This window comes from Lynx canadensis, chromosome D1, assembly GCF_007474595.2.
Source record: "Lynx canadensis isolate LIC74 chromosome D1, mLynCan4.pri.v2, whole genome shotgun sequence".
NCBI classification, from domain to species: Eukaryota; Metazoa; Chordata; class Mammalia; order Carnivora; family Felidae; genus Lynx; species Lynx canadensis.
This window is the reverse complement of record NC_044312.2, coordinates 95282890-95305252: the sequence shown is the minus strand read 5'-3', so window position 1 is coordinate 95305252 and position 22363 is coordinate 95282890. Positions and strand designations below refer to the sequence as shown.

Here is a 22363-nt window from a genome sequence, read left to right as displayed (position 1 = left end):
ATGTATGTGTATATATATGTATATATACATGTATGTGTATATATGTATATATACATGTATGTGTATATATGTATATATACATGTATGTGTATATATGTATATATACATGTATGTGTATATATGTATATATACATGTATGTGTATATATGTATATATACATGTATGTGTATATATACACATGTATGTGTATATATGTATATATACATGTATGTGTATATATATACACACACACAATAAAATATATACTATACATATATACTATATAAGCATATGTAACAAATACATATATATGTATATATTGTATATGTATGTAATAAGTATATATGTAAATCCCTCAATAACTCATAGACATTTATTTAGAACATAGCAAAAAATTGATGCCAATAGGAGGGAGATCAATTATGTATAGATTGTCTCCACAGTCAAAGCAAAGGTAGGACTTATAAATATTTCAACTCTAAGTATACATGATGTACGTATATCTGTGCAATGGTAATTAGTAGATAACCCAGGTTTTGCAGCAATTCCTTCATTATGATTTTTGTTCTCTCTTTGGTTAACTTAGCTAGCAGAGGAACCTATTCATCAAGAAGACTTTAGTCTCTTCTTGATACAGTAGTATCAGCTGAATGTTGGCTCAAGGTAATGACTTGAATGGCTAAGAATGCCATTCCTCATCTGGGATGGAATCAATTAAAAGATATTTATTGATTGTCAATCAGATGTCGAGACTGTGCAAGGTCATATAAGAAGTATGCAGGAGAAGATCTTCCTTTGAAGATTGTATAGGAAAACATGGTTGGGATTATGATTTAGTCTCAGTTTAAGTGCCAATAATGTCTCAGCAGCTTTTTGTCCTAGCCACCAACATGGAATATTAGGATTTTTCTTTTCATCAGAGTAGGTACATCCCTGTATCCCACTTGTATTGTATTCAAACTTTAGTCCTGAGAAATGGTACTTACAAAGAGAGGGAGAGGGAGAGACAGAAAAGGAGTCTAAAGGAATAAAGGAATAGACTTTACAGTATCACTTACATTTATGTTTTATCATTTTTCAAAGGAGTCCATATCATATTAACCATTCACTAAATTGTCATCAGGAAACTGCTTTAGCAGCATATTCTTGGCTATTTATGTGGGTCTTTACCATTAAAAGTCATATCCATATCATGTCCATATTTTTTTGTAAATCAGCTCCTATATAAAAGATCATATGAAATATAACATTTAAAATTTGTATTTGGGGGGCGCCTGGGTGGCGCAGTCGGTTAAGCGTCCGACTTCAGCCAGGTCACGATCTCGCGGTCCGTGAGTTCGAGCCCCGCGTCGGGCTCTGGGCTGATGGCTCAGAGCCTGGAGCCTGTTTCCGATTCTGTGTCTCCCTCTCTCTCTGCCCCTCCCCCGTTCATGCTCTGTCTCTCTCTGTCCCAAAAATAAATAAACGTTGAAGAAAAAAAAAAAATTTAAAATTTGTATTTGGAATGTTCTTTTTCTGTTCCAAAATTATACTTCATTATTTTTCATATTAGGAAAGTGAAATATAGGTGATGATCCTACCTTGGCCTTCATGTTTGGCATGCTTATCTTCTTGATATTTCTAGGATTTTCATTTTTATGTTATAATTTTAATTTTATGGTATCTTATGTTTTCTGTGTTATGAGCCACCTCAGGTTATTTTTGTTAAGATGAGAAGGATAGGTAGATAGATAGATAGATACTTAATTACTGTCATCAGTAATTCATTCCAGGAAATTAGACATTCAGCATGCAAACAGCTCCTGGGAGTCAGTTTCCCTTTATTTTATGATAATATTTTGTTTCATTTCATTTTATTTTATTTTAAAGTTTGTTTATTTATTTTGAGACAGAGAGTTTGCATGTGAGTGGGGAAGGGACAGAGAGAGAAGAGAGAGAATCCCAAGCAGCCTCCATGCTGTCAGCACAGAGCCCAATATGGGGCTCAGTCTCAAACTATAAGATCATGACCTGAGCCAAAATCAAGATTCGGACGCTTAACCAAATGAGCCACCCAGGAGCCCCAATTTCCCCATATTTTAAATGGGATCAATTATAATGGGATCAATCCAAAATCTATTACAAACTTCTTAAAATGTAACTAAAACAAACGACCTTTTTAAGGCTCAAACTGTGTTGTTTGAAAAGAAGATGCTTAAAACATCACTTTCCAGGGGCGCCTGGGTGGCTCAGTCGGTCAAGTGTCTGACTTCAGCTCAGGTCATGATCTCATGGTTCATGAGCCCGAGTCCCGCGTTGGGCTCTGTGCTGACAACTCATTGGAGCCCACTTCGGATTCTGTGTCTCCCTGTCTCTCTGCCCCTCCCCCACTCATCCTCTATCTCTGTCTCTCAAAAATAAACGTTAAAAAAAGTTAAAACATCACTTTCTGATCACCAGTGTATTAATTATGTTAAAAGTTGCTTTTTATGGAATAACACCTCTTCTATTTTTCTCCTTCACTCTAATTCTTTCTTTAATTTTTCTGCTAATTTTTCTTTAGCAAAATATTCATTGTGTGTGGGTGGGGAGTCACTGAACAGTTTTTGTCAAAACAAGTGCTAAGCATAAAAGATTCTGTGGAAATCTACTCAGGACAAGCTCAGGATGGCAGAAAATGGCTCACACTGGGTGTGAATGACACTGTGATGCCTCTCAGCACCAGCAACTTTGAGACCCACATCCCCTTTGTTGATGCTCAGAATGCTTTTCAAAAGGCCCACTGTGATTCTGATTTTCCATCAATTGTATCTGCGGTGTAACTCATAGCTGTTACCGCGCATTGTCTTTTCACTACGCATTGTAAATGTTGCATTTAAAACTGGGAATGTATACATATAAATTTTTCCTAGGTATATTGGCTGACAAATGTTATATCTAGAGATAAGTGCATTCTTATCAAGTTAGGCATTGAAAACTAACAAATGTTTTAGAAGGAAACAATTCAATGGAGAGATTTCACAGACTATGCCTTTATAATATGTTACAGTTTTCAGAACTGTGGTAGCCATGATTTTAATGGCATGCTCCATGGTGGGGATGAGAATGTAAATGAAAGTTGTACTCAGTTTTGAGCAGCTCAGCTGAAGCAAAATGGCAGTTGGAGGAATGGGAGCAGCTAATGCCTGAAGCAAGAAGAAAAGTCTTTTAGAATTACCTCATATCATTAGAATGTAGAGGTCATTAGCCTTTAGATGTATCAGAGATCAATTTTCTTATATAAACTTTTATGGTCATTCTCTGTTTATAGCATGGGTATGGGGTTTTTCCTTTATTGTGTATATATTTATTTGAATTGGATAAAATAACCTAAATGGCATGTGAAGGAGGCAATCTTATGAAGATACTATGTGAAGAACTAAAGATTTGTAGCCATTAGAATGGTCTTCCATTAACTAGTGTGTGATCTTGGTCAGGTTCTTTAACTTTTTTGAGTCTTATTTACCTGTCCATAAAATGTAATTGCACTCAGCTGCTGATAGCTTTTAGTAATTTTTTTAATGTTTATTTTTCAGAGAGAAAGAGGGAGAGAGAGACAGTATGAGCAGGGGACAGAATATGCTCAGAGACAGAATATGAAGCAGTTTCAGGCTCTGAGCTGTCAGCACAGAGCCCAACACAGGGCTCAAACTCACGAATTGTGAGATCATGACCTGAGCTGAAGTCGGTCACTTAATCAACTGAGGTACCCAGGCACACCCCCCTTTTTTTTAAATAATTTTTTAAAGGTTTACTTGTGATAGCTTTTAAAGAGAAGTATATTGATTAAATTTTCTTCAAATACAGACCACAGGACAAGGACTTGAGTGTGATCATTGGAAATAAAAGTAAGGAGATGTTAAAAGTGACCTGGAGAGCTAAAAACAATTGGCCAATGGAGTACAGTTGCTCAGGGCCTCTTGAAGAACCTGCGTGAAACCTACCTCAGAAAGGTCCCCATAGGGAATGGAGATTAGGGCCCTTTTGTACATTTTCCTCCTCCCCAGGGTTTCCTCCCCTTAAACTCCCCCTTACTTTGACTTTGTACTTTCCTACATCTGAGCACACTCCTCATGATGCCATTAAACACTCAGGCAAAAGATGCATACAGACGCATGCACTGGAGATAGGACACTGTCAACATTCTAGATATAATTTATTGCAAAGGTAAATAAACCCAGAAGTAAGGTAGTACATCAATAGTATCTGATACAGATACGTCTCTCTCAGATATTCTTATGCCCCATATTAAGTCCACGCTTTCACTGAAGCTTCAGTGTGGTGGCCAGACACAAAATCTAAAAAAGATTCTAAATATGGATAGCTGTCATAAAAGCTACACTTCTCACCTCTGCACCTGGTCCCGAGGCCATTGTTTATGTTCATCAACTCTCTCTATTACTCCCTATTCTAGATTCCCCTCACCTTTGGCCAGTGTTTATACTAGTTTGACTTGCTTTTTCTGGTGGGGTGGCTTATACATTCACCTTTGAATACCTGAATTCCTGCTGACAGTGTTTTTCTCAGGCTATGGTTGCTACCTTCCCATTTGCAGCTGTCACTGGACCTGGATAATCAAGAAGCACTGCAGAGAATCCTCTTAATTCCAATCTTATTCTTCCATGCCCTCACTATGTACCAGATATTTGAATTATTCATGAGAATGAAGTTTGGTTATCTCTTGCAAATATATTAACTCCTTTCTTTTCTGCTCTATTACGTGAGTAGTCCAAAACAACCAAGAGGCAGTAGTAAGTTTTGGCTCAGTAGACCCTTACTGTATCTCCCAATGGAACTATCCCTGGCCTGAGTTAACTATTTCTAATCCAGCAAAGACTACCACTGTGGGTATCTTAATGTTCTAGGGCTGCCATGACAAAGTACCACAAATTGGATGACTTTAGACAAAATAAATTTATTCTCTTACAGTTATTGAGATTAAATTTAGCCTCTCACAGACTAAAATTTGTAGCCAAGGGGTTGGCAGTCTATGCTGTCTTGTAGGATCTAGAGGAGAATCTGTTACATTCCTTTCTCTCAGTTTCTGGTATCACTGGTGGTCAACATTTTTTTTTTACTTAGAGCTATATAACTCCAATTTCTGCCTCCCTGTCACATGGTATTCTTCTTTTATGTGACTATCTTCTCCTCCTAAGGACACTAGTCATATTGGATTAGACTCCATCCCAATGACCTCTCTTAACTGGATTACATCTGCAAAGACTCTATTTCCAGATCAAGTCACATTTACAGGGACTGGAGATTAAGACGTCAACATACCTTTTTGGTGGATACAATTCAACCAATAATAGTGAGTAAAGAAGGTATAATTTCTCCAAGTTAGCCACTGGGAGTGACAATGAAAGAAGCCAATGCTACTTCTATCTAATGTAGTTGGGTCAAAGTACATGCCACTCCTAGAGGACAGTGTTGCAACTGTTTGGGTTATTGTCTTCAAGATGGTTCCTCAGCTGAATCTTTAAAAGGCCTTTTAAAAGTTCAGTCAGGGTAGTAGTATTTGAGTGATGGTGTATGTGGTAGGATCTGTAAATTCCATAGTCATGTGTATTTTTTTTTAAGTTTATTTATTTATTTTGAGAAGCAGAGAAAATATGAGCAGGGCAGGGGCAGAGAGAGGGGAAGAGAGAGAGAATCCCAAGCAGGGCCTTCACTGTTAGTGTGGAACGTGATGGGGGGCTCAAACCCACAAACTATAAGTTTATGACATGAGCTGAAACCAAGAGACGGGCACTTAACCGACTGAGCCACCCAGGTGCCCCTACCTTCTTAATCATAAAATGGTTGCCTTGGTCTGAGGCAATTGTAGGTGGTACTTTATGTCAGCCATTCAAATATTCTCTGAGTCTTTGGAGGTGGTGATGGCCTAGGAAACGTGGACAAGGAAGAGAAGGTCATACCCCAAATAAATAATAATCCCTGTGGGGAGGAATGGCTGAACCTCCAGAATTGATGGGACTCAAAAGTGAACAAGTTTGCCAAGTGAATGGTTTAGTCTTGGTAAGGGATCCTACTTATTAGAGATCAGTATGTTTTTGCTACTGACATGCCAGCAGCAGCATTTGCTAGATCAGCCTCACTGGGAGGGAATTCATACTATTGGATCTAAAAATGGCCTCTCTCTGCTACCATGTCCACTTTGTTTTGGAGCCCTTTGTGCAAGCATTAGAGTAGTCACAGAAAGAGTTTGGTTAACCACCTTTGGATAGATTTATCCATCTCTTATTCAGTGCTCCATCCAAGGTACATGCTTCTTAATGGCTGTAAAGTGAGATAGCATGACCTGAACAATCTGTACTTATTCTCATAAGTCTATCTATATACTTCTTGTTCAAAATATTCTTGTCTCCAGTTGTCAGATCTTGCTCTTTCAGAATCCTCCTTGCCATCTGAGCCATCTCCCACTACCCAATACTGTATGTATGCACATATCTTAGATCACTTCTGGTATATCAGGGGTTAGGCTAGATAATAAACATTTAAGTGTCTGACTTTGTAGGCCCCGTAGTCTTTGTTGCAACTCTGTTTCAATTCTGTCATTATAGTGTGAAAGTAGATATAGATAATATGGAAAAAATGGATATGGCTATGTTTCAATAAAACTTCATTTGTAAGATCAGGCAGTTGACTATATTTGGCCCATGAGCCATTATTTGTTGATCTCTATTCTATAGAAGGATTCTATACCTCTCAATATTCTCCCTATGGGAAGGGTTTTCCTTTCATCAGAGCTCCTGCAGTCCCTTTTTGCTCACATCAGTGTTTTGAGCTATTCCATCCATGAACCAAGCCTGATTTTCATCCTCATATGTCCAGGGTCTTAGGAGACTACCAGAAGTCCATATTATGAGCTGAGGGGGAAGTGTTGGTATAGCATAGGTATGTGACATTGGCATGTACAATATCTGACATGTAGCTTCCTTTTGCCTTTTAGACATGCTCAGCTTGAATACCAGATTTGCTGTTAATCATATGATAGATTGCTTCTGCACCCTTCTAACTGTTGAGTCTTTGAATACCTAGCACATTGTAGGCAGCTACATTTTTATAGCTATTTTATTTCCCATGATGTAGTATTTTGTCTCTACCAAGGCCCAGTAGCAGATTTTCAAATGGTGAGTAGTGCAGAAGACATGGCTTTGCCCTGGAACACTAGGGATCTTTATTGTAATTTTTCTATTATATTTACTAGAGATTCCACATGCCATCCTTATCTACCATAGATCCTTTAGCATCAATGGGTCTATAGTTGCCTGAGCTGAAGGGCAAGTTTTACTAAAGCCAGTATCTAATGCAGAATCCTTTTTTTTTTTTTTTTGCTTTAAAAATCACTCTCTGCCTCCAAAATCCAAATTGGCTCACCAAACACTATGCATCTTCCTTAATGATGAAGATACAAAATATAGTAATTTTTGTATTACTTCAGAACAGTGTTCCAGCATATCTTAGAATATGGTAGTTCTTTGAATCCCTGTAAGGTTTATATTCTACACTCTCACATGCATGTGTTTTGACAGGACATCTAAAGTATTTGCCATCTTTTTCTTTTCTAGGCTCAACAAATACTTTGATGTTTCAAATTGAATTTCTAAGGAAGAAAATTCTGAGACTTAAAATAGTGTGCAGGAGGTTTGTTAGGGAGGTTTGTCTTAGAAGAGACACCATAGAAGGTAAATGAAGAAGGCTGATTGGTCAGAAAGTGATAGGCTATGATGCAGTTTTAATAGAAACTCTGAAGCTACAATAAATTTTTTTCTTTAGACTTTTCCCCAGGTGGCGTGAGTCAGTCAGGCCTTCATACCCCCGCACTGATCAGTCATAGGAGTTAGGCCACTCCAGGAAGAGAGCAATGGACCAGGCGAAGGTGGCTCTCTCTAGCAGGGGCAATTCCCAAGAGGACTAAGAGCTGAGGGCTCTTTCTTGGCAGCACTCCCAGGAGCTAGATGTCTTTCACTCATCAATGGAGATTTGGGTCATTCTTTACATTATCCTCTTTACTAATATAGAGGACTCAGGGTTATGATATTCTTGAGACTATCAGGGAAGTCTTAGTCCCTTGGATATTACTGTAAGTGAGAGCTAGAATTTTAACATAGCCATTATGAAAGTAAGTAAATTTGAAATGCTATCTTTTCCAAGTGAATGAAAGCTGCTTTGATTCTCTTTGCTGTTGGAGATGGAAGAGAACACATTTGTCAGATCCATGACCCCATACGTACTTCCAAGCCTATGTTGATCTGTTCTTTTAAAGATATATTCAGTAGAGTAGATGTGATTGGGAATATCATTTAGTCATGTTTAAATGCTGGTAGCCTTAATCTGCCATGATTCATCTGTTTCTTGAAGTGGCCATTCCAGTGAATCAAATGGGGATATGCTGAGTACACTAATCCCTATCCAAACATTTTAAGGTAGCAATTCAAATCCACCTGGGGATGTATATTGCTTCTGATATATTTATTTGGCCAGTGGATCATTTTTAGATGCTTTCATTTAGCCCTTCCCACCAACTTATAAATCCAGGTAGAAGACAAAAAAAATGAGACATAGGATAGTTCTATGTGATATAGACCTGACTCAGTATTTTATTTGTCACCTAGAATCTGCATACATTCACTGCACCAACAGGGAGTCATCCTAGCATTTCAGGTCTCCTGGTTATCTTATCAACCCCTTTTCTGACAATTCTAAAATGGTGAAAAGTATTTCCTTTACCCAGTGTACCTCCATACTAAGAATGGCTGTAGAACCTTTGGGGGAAGGTTTTGGAGAATATTTTATATATATGCTTATGGACTGTAAGACCCTTCTTCAAGAAAAGATCTTTGATAGATTGGTTCTGGGTTTCAAAATGGCACAAATCTGGAAGCCAGGTGAGAGATCATGGTTTTCCATTGCTGTGACTGAATTCACCAGCTTTCAAAATAAGTAGTTCTTTGTTGCCTGTCCATCTGTTTCATCTCCAAAAATACCATGGCTTATCAGCTATTGCAACAATTCCCTGAGTGTCAAGGCCCTCTTGTTTCCATTCCAGGTTTATTGCCTGTTACAGTGATCTATCCACCTTACTTCAGAAGGTTAAGTGCCACCATCTTGCCTCTGTTCTCTGGAGTTCTACCATCCTCACTGATACTAGGGAACCCAGATCCATTGCAGCATCGTTTATTATATTAATCTTGATCTATAGAGGACAGACACCACTATACTTCTCAAATAAGCCATTGTCCCTCTCCCTTACTGGTGTAGCCTTCTTGTTTTCATAAACGTAGTTAATTCTGGACTGTTCTAGGGAGTAATCAGCTGTTGGGTTCACTGGTTTCACATAATAAATCTATTCTAATGCTCACTTCTTGATTCCTTATTACCTTTTTTTATACCAAGGCATTACAGGCACAAAAACCTCATTTATTGTAGGTTACTGTCCTGTTCAAACTGTGGGAGCCATACCATTTTAATGTTTGGACCATGTCCAAGCATCCTTGCCAGGATATTAAATTCTGGTCATGGGAGAGAGCTGCTATGTCAATAAATTCCTCCATGCAGTCTCATATTCCATACTTCCTAGGCAACCCGGTACTGTCTCACTAGTCATTGTTGGTACATAGTAACTAGTTCTGTAATTCTTGGCTAAATAAATTTTCTACCAAAGTAAGACTGTGCTTCTCTGTGTTATTCTGAGATCTGATTCTAGTTGTTAGTCTAGAGGCAATGAGGAGAAATAGAAGTAGATACTGAGGAAGTCAACATCACTTTGTGAGACATACACCTCATATGAGGCTATTACCTGTCCTTAATAAGGCTTTCACTTCAGATAGGAAAGCTTCCACTGTTGTAAGTCTTTATAGCTCTACTACCTTTATGATCAAGTACTTGACTTGACACTCCTGCTGCAGGGAATGGGATTTTCTTTAAAATCTGATGGGAATGGCTCCTGATTTTCAGAAAATACTTAGAGTGAATAACTGAGTTATTCTTGCCATTATTTCTTTTCAAGTCTTCTAGGACAGTTAATGAAAGCCAGTTGACTCCACTATGGTATGCATATGTGTGTGTGTGTGTGTGTGTGTGTGTGTGTGTGTATAGTATATATGTAACATTTTCTTGGTATGTTCAAGAATTAGAGGTATTACATAGCCAATATATCCCTTTCTACTTGTATCTAACCCTTAATCACCCCAAAATGAGAGTTTTAGTAATAATGGCATCACAGCTTTCCAGATACCATCATACCACTTAGCAGCAGAAATGGGATCCATTGACCATTGAGTGATCAATCCCAGGATCTCATCCTAAGAGTTTGCTTTCAGGAGACTTTTCAGTACCAAGAGTTAAAGTTTGAATTCCCCTAAAAGCAGATCCTGAAATAAGGATACAGACATGTATATAGTTTACTTTTGAGATGATTCTATGAAGTATACATGTGAGAGTAAAAAAAGTGAGACAGGAGTAAAGCCAATGAAATCTGTATTAGTGTTTGGATACATTAGTTACCTATTGACATGTAACAAATTACCCCAACAGTAAGTGAATTAAAATAGCAATAAATGTTTATCACATCATATAAATTTCTGTTGGTCAGAAATTTGAATAGCTTAGTTGGGTAATTCTGCTTCAGAGGCTCTCATGAGCTTGAATCAAGATGATTGTTAGGGGTGCAGTCATTTTGAAGGATTGACTGGGGCTGGTGGGTTTGCTTCCATGATGGTTTACCCACATGGCTAGTATGTTACTGCTGGCTATTAGAAGGAGGTCTCAGTTCCTCATAACATGTACCTCTGTAGAGGGCTGCTTGAATATTTTTAATACATGGCAGCTGTCTTCCCCCCAGAGTAAGTAAACCAAAGGAGGCCAAAGCTAAAGCCTCAGTATGACATGTCCTCAGAAGTCAGGAAATCTAACTTCCTTAATATCCTACTGATTAGGGGCGCCTGGGTGGCGCAGTCGGTTAAGCGTCCGACTTCAGCCAGGTCACGATCTCGCGGTCCGTGAGTTCGAGCCCCGCGTCGGGCTCTGGGCTGATGGCTCAGAGCCTGGAGCCTGTTTCGGGTTCTGTGTCTCCCTCGCTCTCTGCCCCTCCCCCACTCGTGCTCTGTCTTTCACATCTCTCAAAAGTAAATAAATGTTAAAAAAAATTTAAAAAAAATATCCTACTGATTATACAGATTAGCCTTCATCCATATGGAAAGGGGATATAGAGGACAGGTTAACCTGGAAGAAAAGACCATTGGGGGCCATCTTGGAAGCTGGCCACCATGGTTGACTGTTTCTACAGGAAAGTTTTCCTAAATTCCGTGGAGAAATTATGAGATGTAATATGCTTCAAAATTGTCCCACAGGATTGCTGGGATGCTGGAGTATGTACCTATAATCTCCTATTCCTCATTGGTTAGCTGAGCGCAGGACTTGTACTTGCTCATATTTGTAAGGTGCACTCACGTGTAACCGAGAGACCTCATAGACAGAATCAGAGAAGTTCATTTTCTTCAGGCAGAAAGCTATCAGCATACTAAAAACTACCTGCCACCACTTCAGGCAAATGCAGCAGTGGTTTGAGAGTATTTGAGATGGGACAGCCACTCTGTCCCATGAGAATAAATGTGAAATACCGAGGCTCAAGAAATAGTACATTATTGTTTTGTTATTATTTTATTATGATTTTATTATTATTATAATTGATTGTTATTTGTGATAATTATGTTATATAAAGTTACCATTAACACTAAATTAGCAAATACTGAACGATTCTTTCTGGCGGAAATACAGATTTAGAGTCCTGTGAGCCTTTGCTTGTAATATTGTTGTCAACCAATCAATACATAACCTTGCTTTATGTCTGTCTCTGCTGAAAGATACCGCATTTCATAATACTACTGATTCATTAACATTGGGCTTAGAGCCAATAGCACTGTAACTCATATCTAAATGAAGCTTATCTAACATGCATATTTTCTTCATGAGGCATAGCATAGCCTTATTGCATTTAGGAACACTAGAAGCATTTCAGCACTACATTTAGGAGAACATTTTAAACAGCAAAATCACTAACAAAAAGCACAAAAATGTGAAAAATGTGGAATTTAGTAGACCACAAAAAGACACTGGTTACAGTATGAGAGCTGAAACAAGAGGGTAGAGCATCACCTTTTTGGACCTCCGCTGGAAATGTGTACATTCATTCTATTCTGTGTCTTTTTGCCTACTCTGTATATGTCCTTGAATAACACCCCAAATATTGATTTGGAAGTTACTAATATATTTTAGCATAAAGATGACTTTTCAAATATGGAATCTAAAAATAAATGAAGATCAGCTGTATTATTAGATACTTTACTATGTTAACCATACTTAGAAAACCCTGAATATAAAGATTAATTATTACTGATATTTATTAATTGCTTACTATAAGCTAGGCACTGTTCTAATTGATCTATATTTTATTTTATTTATTTATTATTTTTTTAATGTTTATTTATTTTGAGAGAGAGAGAGAGAATGTGTGCATGTGAAGAGGAGAGAGTCAGAGAGAGAAGGAGAGAGAGACTATCCCAAGCAGGCTCCGTGCTATCAATGCAGAGCCAAATGCAGGGCTTGATCCAATGAACTGAACTGTGAGATCATGACCTGAGCCAAAACCAAGAGTCAGACACCCAACCAACTGAGCCATCCAGGTGCCCTGAGAGAGAGAGCTCTGCATTGGACTTCTCCACCATGATTTCGGCAGTGGAAAACCAAACTCAACATTCCAAGCAAAAGCTCTCTGAGTGAAAAAGCTTCCCCTGCTCTGCCACTGATAGGAACTGGCCCACCATTTAGAGAAGTTGTTTAGGACCTGGGAAATGACCTACATGGTATACATTTAAAAGAAATGTTAGCCCAGACAAGTCCATAACTACCATAGTTTTCATTTGCATAACTCCCAACAGGATGATGCCCCAGAAACTACCTTGTCTCTGAAGGCCTGATTTTGGGACATTTTCTGATCATTTCCTCAGCTCCCATTCTCAGGGGCTTATACTTATTCATCAGAACCTAACTGGTGAAGACTTTCTTATTAACCACCCCTGGAGAATGAAGATTGTTCTTGCCTTGAGGTCAGTTGACACTTTAAAATGTCAACTTCTGCTACAGGAAGATTCCTGCTCTCTGCTTCCTTCTCTTTTTGGTCATAAAATAGCAGTTGCTCTCTTTAGTAAGTCTCCCATTTCACATACCCTAATGTACCTTTATTAGTTTAAGCAAGTGCTGCATTATTATTCCAAGTTTTACGATGCACCAAAAGTATTTCTTTCTAATGATCTAGCTCTATTAGCAGCTACTGATTTAGGAATATCTCTGTTTAATATAGGCAGCTATTTTTAGAGATAAACTCTTTCTAAGCTGTATGAACAATTTCTATCTTTCATCTATATTTCATTTACTACCTCTCTTAACCTTTTGTGCTTCATGTTCTGGGATAACATCCAGATCCACCAAAGGGAAAACAAATCAGGACAAGTTTTATTTTCATGCGTGCCACTCACATGCATGCCAAACATTGTAGGAAATAATTGAAAATCCAATGGGAAAATTGATAGTATATTCATATTAATTTTTTTACAGGAACATAAAATTTGGATAAAGTATGTCTCTTTAGAATATCAAGCATTAGGAGAACTAAGTGAGCTAATAACAAGAAACCAGAGAAGGGTTTGATGTTTTATTTATTTGATTTCTATTTGTGTGTGCATGTGTGTTTTCTCACTGTTTAGGATTTTATATTTGACCCTGAAATGTGATTAGATTTTTCCATATGAATTCAGAATTGCTCATTATGATTGTTATTGGCACATAACAAAGACATTTATTTAAGAGTCTTAGAAGTCTAGATGTGAAAGACACTTTATAAATTCACCTTCATATGTTAAATGGTACAAAACTGAGTTTCAGAAACTTTAAACAATGTACAGAATGTCATACTGTGGCAAAGCCAGGACTGGAAACAGATTTTTAGTTTCCAATCAAGAGTTTATCCTGCTGGATCACCATTTTATGTAAAGAGAGAAACAGAGAGTGGGGAGTTCAAAACCATGAAGGAGGAAGGGGAGTGTTTTATAGTCCAGAAAGATGTGAGGTTATTTGGGCCAGGGTGGTGGTAATGGAAATAGAAGTATTCAAGGTATGTTTAGATGTAGCATTCAGAATTTGTTAATGGAAGTGGAAAAGGAGAGGGAGCCATCAAATATGACTCCTAAGCACTTGATATGCAGAAAAGGATAAACATAGAACCATTCATTGAGAGAGGAAGAAACAGAAAAAGATTTTAGAGTATAGAATAGCTAGTGATTCCAGTTTTGGATGTGTTCAGTTCAACATGTTTGTAAATTGTCAAGAGGGTAGATGGAGATAATGTGGATCGAAGCCCTGAGAAGGATTAGCAGTCATCAGATTGAAGCTGTGGCTATAAATGAGATTGTTTTAATTTATTTACTGTATTTTCAGATAAGACAGATAAGAGGAATGAAATGTAATTGAGAAAAGTGCAGTATTAATGATGAGATAAATAATATATGGGGAGGAATAGGTTATTTCCTATGAAGTTCGATAAGAATGGAGACTGAAGCATAGGTGATCCATCTACAAGAGAAGCACACAGCTTCGTTATAGTAAGAGAGAGGTAAAGGGGCTCAGGGCAAGAAGAAGGTAGTCATATGAACTGATAGTGAGCTATGAAGGATTCCTATCTTATGTCAGACACTTCTCTTTGTATCAGGCAATGAGAGTGAGGTGAGGACCTACAGAGAGTTTTGTGGGAAGCACAAAAATTTAACATAATTGTTGTGGAAAGTAGAAAATATTTGTTATCTAGAGAAGCGACTTATTTCAAGCACACATTAGGGCCTTTTGCAATTTGAAGATCATGGAAAAACTGTAGCATCAACTTGTTCTTCTGTGTAGTTTTCTTAAGCTTTGTTGAGTTGCTTGGGTGAGCAGAAGGGAAGGGAATGCTTAGTTTCATTTAGGGCTGATATTCTTCAAAGTGGGTTTATAATAGAGAGGAAAAAGTATTTAGCAAGACTATTTTTGAAATGGTGAACCAAAGAACCTAAACTGCATAATGAGAGCATTCGTAAAAAGGCAAGATTATTGGATTGGGAAAAAGTAAAGGGAGTTATTATTAGTCTAGGTATAAAGAGGTCAGTTGAGTAAACAAGCTGGAATAGGGAGCTGTGAGCAGAGGGACTGGAGTAAAGGGTTAAGAGTGGATTCTAAATGATGAATTAGGAAGGAAATTTTGTAGTTAGAAATATAAAGTTGATGTTATTTGAGACATAGTGTTGGGTGGGGTGGGGAAGATAGAAAGAAGTGAGGTTAATGATTTTGGAAATGAAGCTGTTTCAGGTGATGGTAAGCTCTAGTATGTGACTTTGAGATTGGGTAGTTGAGGTATCATGTTGGAGAAGATCATCAGAGTTGAGGAGCTCAAGAATGTTGAGGCCAGTGGTCTGAGTGGGTTGACCACATGAATGGACAATAAAGTTATAAGGAAGAATTTTCAAAATGGTAAGGTATCTGTTTTAGGAGAGGCAAGAGGAGGGCTACTGAGAATGATGATACTAAGAGAGAGGAAATGTTTGAGCGAAATAGCTATCACTGTCAAGGAGAAGATGTTTTATAAGACACCATGGGGGCACCTGGGTGGCTCAGTTGGTTGAGCTTCTGACTTTGGTTCAGGTCGTGATCTCATGGTTTGTGAGTTCAAGCCCCAAATGGGCTCCCTGCTGTCAGCATTGAGCCCACTTTGGATCCTCTATCTCCCTCTCTCTCTGCCCCTCCTCTACTCACACTTTCTCCCTCTCCCAAAATTAAATAAAACATTCATTAAAAAAAAGACACTGGGGAAAAGTTTCAGAGACTGACCAACCAATCCCATTTCTCCTTCTTGATCACTTAGAGTGACCCCAGTCCTCATCCTCTCTTGCAGTTAGATGGGACCATGTGACTGAGTTCTGCCCATCGATAGACAAAAAGAAATGATATTTTCAGTCTTTTAATGAGATGATTAAGTAGCCAGTGTATCTTCCCTTTGATTTCTTTTCTCCATAGGTCAGTTGAACATTTTCAGAATTAACTTAAACTCTAAAACATAAAGACCAAAAGATAGAAACAGACTGATTTTTGAGTTACTTTTCAGAAAATAAATGTTCAAACTGCATTTGTTGGATAGGGCAGTGGTGTGATTAAGAATAAAAAGCCTCCTGGGGCACCTGGGTGGCTAAGTAGGTTAAGCATCCAACTTTGGATCAGCTCATGATCTCATGGTTCTTGGTTTGAGCCCCACATTGGGTTCTGTGCTTACAGCTCATATCATGGAGCCTGCTTCTGATTCTGTGTCCACCCCCCTGTCCCTCCCCTGCTCACACTCTCTGTCTCTGTCTCTTTATCTCTCTCTGAAAAGTAAATAAACATTAATTTAAAAAAAAAAAGAATAACAAGACTCCCAAAGGGAGGAGCCTGAAGCCCATGGAGACCAATGGGCAAGAAGTGTGTCCCAAGAGCAAGAATCATAAACCCTAGGGTAGAGATTTTTACTATGTATGCCCAGCAACAATGCAGAATTGTAAGAGTGGTAAGAGTGGTGACTTTTTCATTCTTCACTTTGTAAATGGGAGTATTTTTTGCTGACATCCTATCCCTGTTTCACTTCCAGATGTGGTGTGTATGTGGGTGGGGAGAAGATAACTTATCCTTTTAGTCCAAAGTTTATAGGATCATCATAAACCACATCTGAAGATGACAGAGATGGCTGGACCTCATGCACTGATTCCAGAAAGCCAGATTCCATGATTCCATTTAGCCAGAGGCAATGGCTGAACGGAGACTGGGTACTGGAGTGAGAATTTCTTATGTGTGGGAGGAATATTGAGACAGATATTTATTGACCAGAAGGTTGGATTGTAACAGACACTGGCTGAATCTCTCATCAATTTTATGTCCTTTTCCTAGGCATGGAGAAACTAGATTTCCCAATTTTCTTTGCCTTTAGTTAGGAGTCATAAGATTAGTTGTGATCAAGTGAATGTGAGCAGATATTATATAGACTCTTCCTAGGTCTGAATTCTCAAAACACTGAAAACTCTTTGACCCTTCATCTCTCTTCCCAGTTTTGTGGATGGAAACAGGATTCTGTAATAGAAGACAATAGGATCTGAGTCACCACTTAGTGGAAGCTGCCAGGAAATCTTAACTCTCACCATTGAATATGGCAGGAGAGAGAACTAAACTTATATTAAGTCACTGAGAGTGTGAATACTTGTTCAGCAGCTGGTATCTTTGATCTTAAGCAGAAGTGAATCGATACCACAAAAAATTCTTCACAAATATATGGCCCTGGCTTAGTGGTAGAAAGCAAACAGGGAAGACATGATATTGGAAGAAGGTACCTCATGTTATGCTGGGAGAAAACATTTGGAAGATTTTCACTTTTGGTAACATTTCAGAGGCGGATCATTCACCTAACTGACCTGCTAAGTCTAGTGGATGAAATTTGAAAAAAAATCATATAATTCATGTGAGTGGGCTGTTATGGATGACATTTGGCAAAGTATTATAAAAGAGGGAGGACATGATGAAAATTTGGCTAGTTTTTTGAAAAAATGAAATGGAATAGATGGAGTAAAAAAAACTGGAGAACTGGTAGGGTCAAAAAAACTTCTTTCTGACTCCAAATAGTAAGAAACGGGATTTTTTATTGAGTGTCAACATCTAATTCAGCTTGTCATTTTATCAGAATGTTTCAGGGTGAGGATGAGACAGATTATATGATCTGTATTTATATTTATTTCAAGAGACCAAGGTAATAGTAATTAAACATAGGGAAATTCACAGCTCAAGCATTATATCTAGAAAGAACTTTGGATATGGCTGTTGGACCATGGATGGACTAGAAAAGGACAAAACCCAAGCCTAACAAGTTTTTTTTTTTTGGAAATATATTGCCAGAGAAACCTCAAGACCAGACTGAAAATCTCTAATGCTGTTCAAGCTATTAAAACAACTTCTAGTCTCCTAATTTCTCATAATCAAGAGGCAGCCTTTAAGTCTGCATTGCCTCAAGGAGGTCACATTAATCCCTATGTAAGATGTGGCCAAGTATGGTAATGGGAAGGAGAATACTTCCCAAGAGAAGAGCTTGAAGTCATGAAGAGCTATGACCAAAATAGATCTTTCTAAAAAATAGACCCAGTTCATGGAGTCTCCACTACCTCTCAAACAAGAACAATTTCCATTGTCTGGTCTCCTAAATTTCAAAATTACTATGGACCCATGACTGCTATGGGTTTCCCCTTGTCTCCCTACCTCTTCCTTCCTTCCTTCCTTCCTTCCTTCCTTCCTTCCTTCCTTGCATCTTTCTTTCTTTTCTTTCTTTTTCTTTCTTTCTTTCTTTCTTTCTTTCTTTCTTTCTTTCTTTCTTTCTTTCTTTCTTTCTTTCCCTTTCTTTCAGAAGCACACTATGATAGTTAATTTTATTTGTTCAGTGCTCATTTGTAAGCACTAAGCATGGACTTCAATTCTGTGAGCCCAGATTCACATATTTAGGAAGATATAAGCAAACTGATCAATGTATATGGATGAAAAACTGAAGAAAGGCTCATGGTTAATTACATTGTAGTTTTAAATTTCTACAGCCAAGAAGCCAGAAGTCACAGGTCTTTTCGGTCTTTCTGGGTGTCCCACAAGATATCTGCACTTTTCTTGAGCTGAGTAACCTGATCATCCTTCAGCTTCTGGTTGATAACACTGGTTAACCCCTGAACTTTTAGGATACATGGAAGGCTCAGGAAGATTTCATTCTCAGTGCCATACATTCCCTTCACCATTGTTGACACTGGATGAATCCTGGATTGATTTTTCAACATTCAACGAGATCAGCCATACTTAATCCAGTAGTCCAGTTGGTATATCCTTTTAGTTTGATGACTTCATATGCACTTTCAAACACCATCTTATGTACTTCCTTCTAATTTTCACTGTCATTGTCTGTTCCCATTTCTGGGTTCAGTTTCTGGAGAGAAACACCTGCCACATTCACTCTGCTCCACGTAGCCACACTTGAGTTGCCTTGTTCTCTCAAAATGCATCCATGGCAGCTGCTGGGATGAATGCCAAGTTTTTCAGCCATAAAATAGTGAAATATAGCAAAATTCAGATTACACCCACTTCCAATCACTTAGCTTGGGTAGTCCACTTAGCTTCCATGTAATGTATGTGAGAATATCCACTGGGTTGGAAACCACCATTATGACACAATCAGGATTGTACTTGACTATCTGACGAATAATGCATTTGAAGACATTAACATTCCTCTGCACCAGGTTGAGCCACTGTCTCCCTCCTGCTGGCAGACTCCTGCAGTTACCACCACAATCTTAGAATTGGCAGTCATGGAGTAATCTTTATCTGTCACAAAATTATCAATTTTAGATGTCTAAATAATTAAGCTCCTATGTTGCAGATCCATCATTTCTCCTTTGTGTTTATCTTCCAAAACATCCACCAGGGTAAGTTCATCAGCCAGGGACTTTCCCAGAATGCTGATGGCACATGCCATGCCAACTTGTCCAACACCCACTACAGTACTCTTATTGTTTGGGACGGTTGACTCTTCTTCTGTGACTGACACAATCAGTTTTTCCTTAAGAGTTGCCATTGTGCCTAGTGAGAAACAGCTGTAAGAGTCATGTAAAGACAATGCCAGCTGCGTCTCCTCCTTACCTCTTTTTTTTTTTTTTTTGTATGGAAGTGTCTGATGTGCATATCATCATTGTATATTGAAGTGAGACATATATTTTATCTTTATGGAAAGGAGCCACATGTGGACTTGATGTAGAGGAGTGGAAATCACCTGGAGAATCTGATTTTGAGGTGGAGACAGTGGCAAGATGGTAATTTAGCCAGTCTGTTTTAGGAATAAAGAGTGTATTCTATGTATTGGAAAAAGGATAAAAATAGATATTTGTTGACCAGAATATTGAGTTGTCACAGATACTGACCAGTATTATTTTCTCTTCTTGGGAACTCTAGGAGTCTATATTTGAGAGCCGGTTTTTCATTTAGGTTGGTGCCATTGGAATGTAAGCAGAAATAACATGTCGCATTCTGACTGGGATGAGTAAATATATAGCATGTATTCCCTCAGTTTTATCTCTATTTGTTGGCTGAATGATGCCAAGATGATCTTAATGTCAGAAAAGGGTGGAACAACACAAAGAAACAGATGATTTGAGGGAAGTACTTTGACCTTCTCATCAGACTGTGTTTTGAGTGAGGAATGAATATTTGTGTCACACTATGCCATTTCAGAATTTCCTTGTTACTGTAGCTTATTATAGCCTATCCTGACTGATACAGGGGAGTAACACTCTGTGAGTATCATGGCTTAATGGACAGGAAAAAACTGTCTCCTCAAATTTGTAATACATAGTCATCATGGGAAATTCTATCTGTAGGAAAAAGCAATGTTTTCATTAAAGCAAGGAAGTAAGGAAAGAGATAAGGAAGAGTTTAAAGATGAAAATGAGTTTATATCTTATAGAGTCATGTTTTAAGATAGGAGAGTGAAAAGTTTAGAAAGGTAAGCATAGAGAGCAGCTGGTTAGATTCAGGGAAATATAGAACATCTTGATGGTAGCAGCTCTAAAGATTGCAGGGCCAGGGTGACAGAGATGGGTGACAGTGCCTATACAATGGTGATGAACAGATAGGCCCAGTGTATACTGTTGGTGTAATCAAACTGTGACTACTAGGCTTAATTGCTGGAGGCATTGTGTGACTCCATTTGGGGTGGACTGCTGCCAGCCCTTTTTTTCTTGGTGTCCCTGAAGCCCAGAGTGGTGGCAGGCCCTGAAGCTGTCATGCTTGGACAACATGATGACAGCAGCAATGATTTTGATTCCTGTATTTTGTTTCCCTCAATTCTTGGACTGACTGCCCTAACCCTTCTCTAGAGGCTATTCAAAGGTCAATGTGTCATTGAGATGGTCAGTGGTTTCTTGAAGCATCTTCAGGTCAATTATCAACTTTGCCATGATGCCATTAGAAATCCCTAGTTGTGACAACTGTTTCCTGAAGGTATTGTTTTTCATAATTTGAAGCTGGAGAATAGTTTTCAAAAGGGACATGACTCCTTTCAGGCTAGTTTTTCTCTGAAGGCCTCAAGTTCGATTTCCTTCTAGCTTTTTGAACCTTCTATTTCTCTAGGGAGTTTGAAAATGACATTGTTTACCACATTGCATAGTGCTCCCTTTATCAAGGGCTTGATGTAGAAATTTTCCATGATCTTGGTATTAATAAAAAGTGCTTTTCCTGGAAAACTGGATTGTTTAATTCTGCTCTAGATTATCATGTTTACCGATGGTGTTAGTGGCTAGTGTTCCTGTGAATCTGTGGCTCATCCCTTGAATGGAAAGTATTTTGAATAATAATACCACCTTGGGTCCATCTGCTTTTTTTTTAACTTTTATTTTTCCAATTGTCTTGATTTCTTCAGTTTTGCTTTATTTTTTAAATGCTCCTGGATATATTAAGGTGAATTTAAAGACTTTTATGGTGGCTGTGGTGTCAGAAAAAATGAAAGAGACATAAGGAAATGAGGCAAAGAAAATAAGGACTAGAGTAAGAATGAAAGAATAATTACTGTCAGCATTTTGTTTATATTTCTTCAGACCTGCTATTTTAGTGGGGCTCGGCTGACTTCCAGCTGCTAGTATCTGTATCTGTGCTGAGGCCATTTTCTGGAACTGCTAAAGTCCATGATGCATATGTGTGTGGAAGGCTAGAAGTGCCAGAGAATTAGCTTTCCCTGTGAAAATGTTTATCAGTGTCTCTCAGGTTAGTATATAAATACCCCACCTCCCTCACCCCTTGGTTGGGTTATATATGAGTTGTTTTGCATCATTTCCCAATTTGCCCACTGGATTGAGCTTTGGTCACTCATTGTGTTACTGAGCTGCTTTTTCTTCCATGTGTCTCTTCTCCATTCTGCTATCACTCTTCCTTTTAATTCTCAGAGACATCCTTGCATGCCATTCATGTGTCAGAGCTACTTCTAGGGAGACCCAACTAACAGAGGAAAAAGAGGAAGAGGGAAAGAGGGAGAAAAGAAGAAAGGAAGGGAAAGAGGGAAAGAAATAGAGAGAGACATAGGAGAGGAAGGAGAAGGGAGGAAGGGAGACAGAGGGAGAAACATAGAGAAAACACATTATATTAATGATATATGGGGCGCCTGGGTGGTTCAGTTGGTTAAGTGTCTTACCTCGGCTCAGGTCATGATCTCACAGTTCATGAGTGTGAGCCCCACATTGGGCTCTGT

General features: G+C 38.4%; 1 pseudogene; it reads right to left on the bottom strand.

The window, feature by feature from the left end:
• Positions 1–18695: 18695 nt before the first annotated feature.
• LOC115525466 lies at positions 18696–19702 on the bottom strand (annotated as a pseudogene).
• Between the last annotated feature and the right edge of the window lie 2661 nt (positions 19703–22363).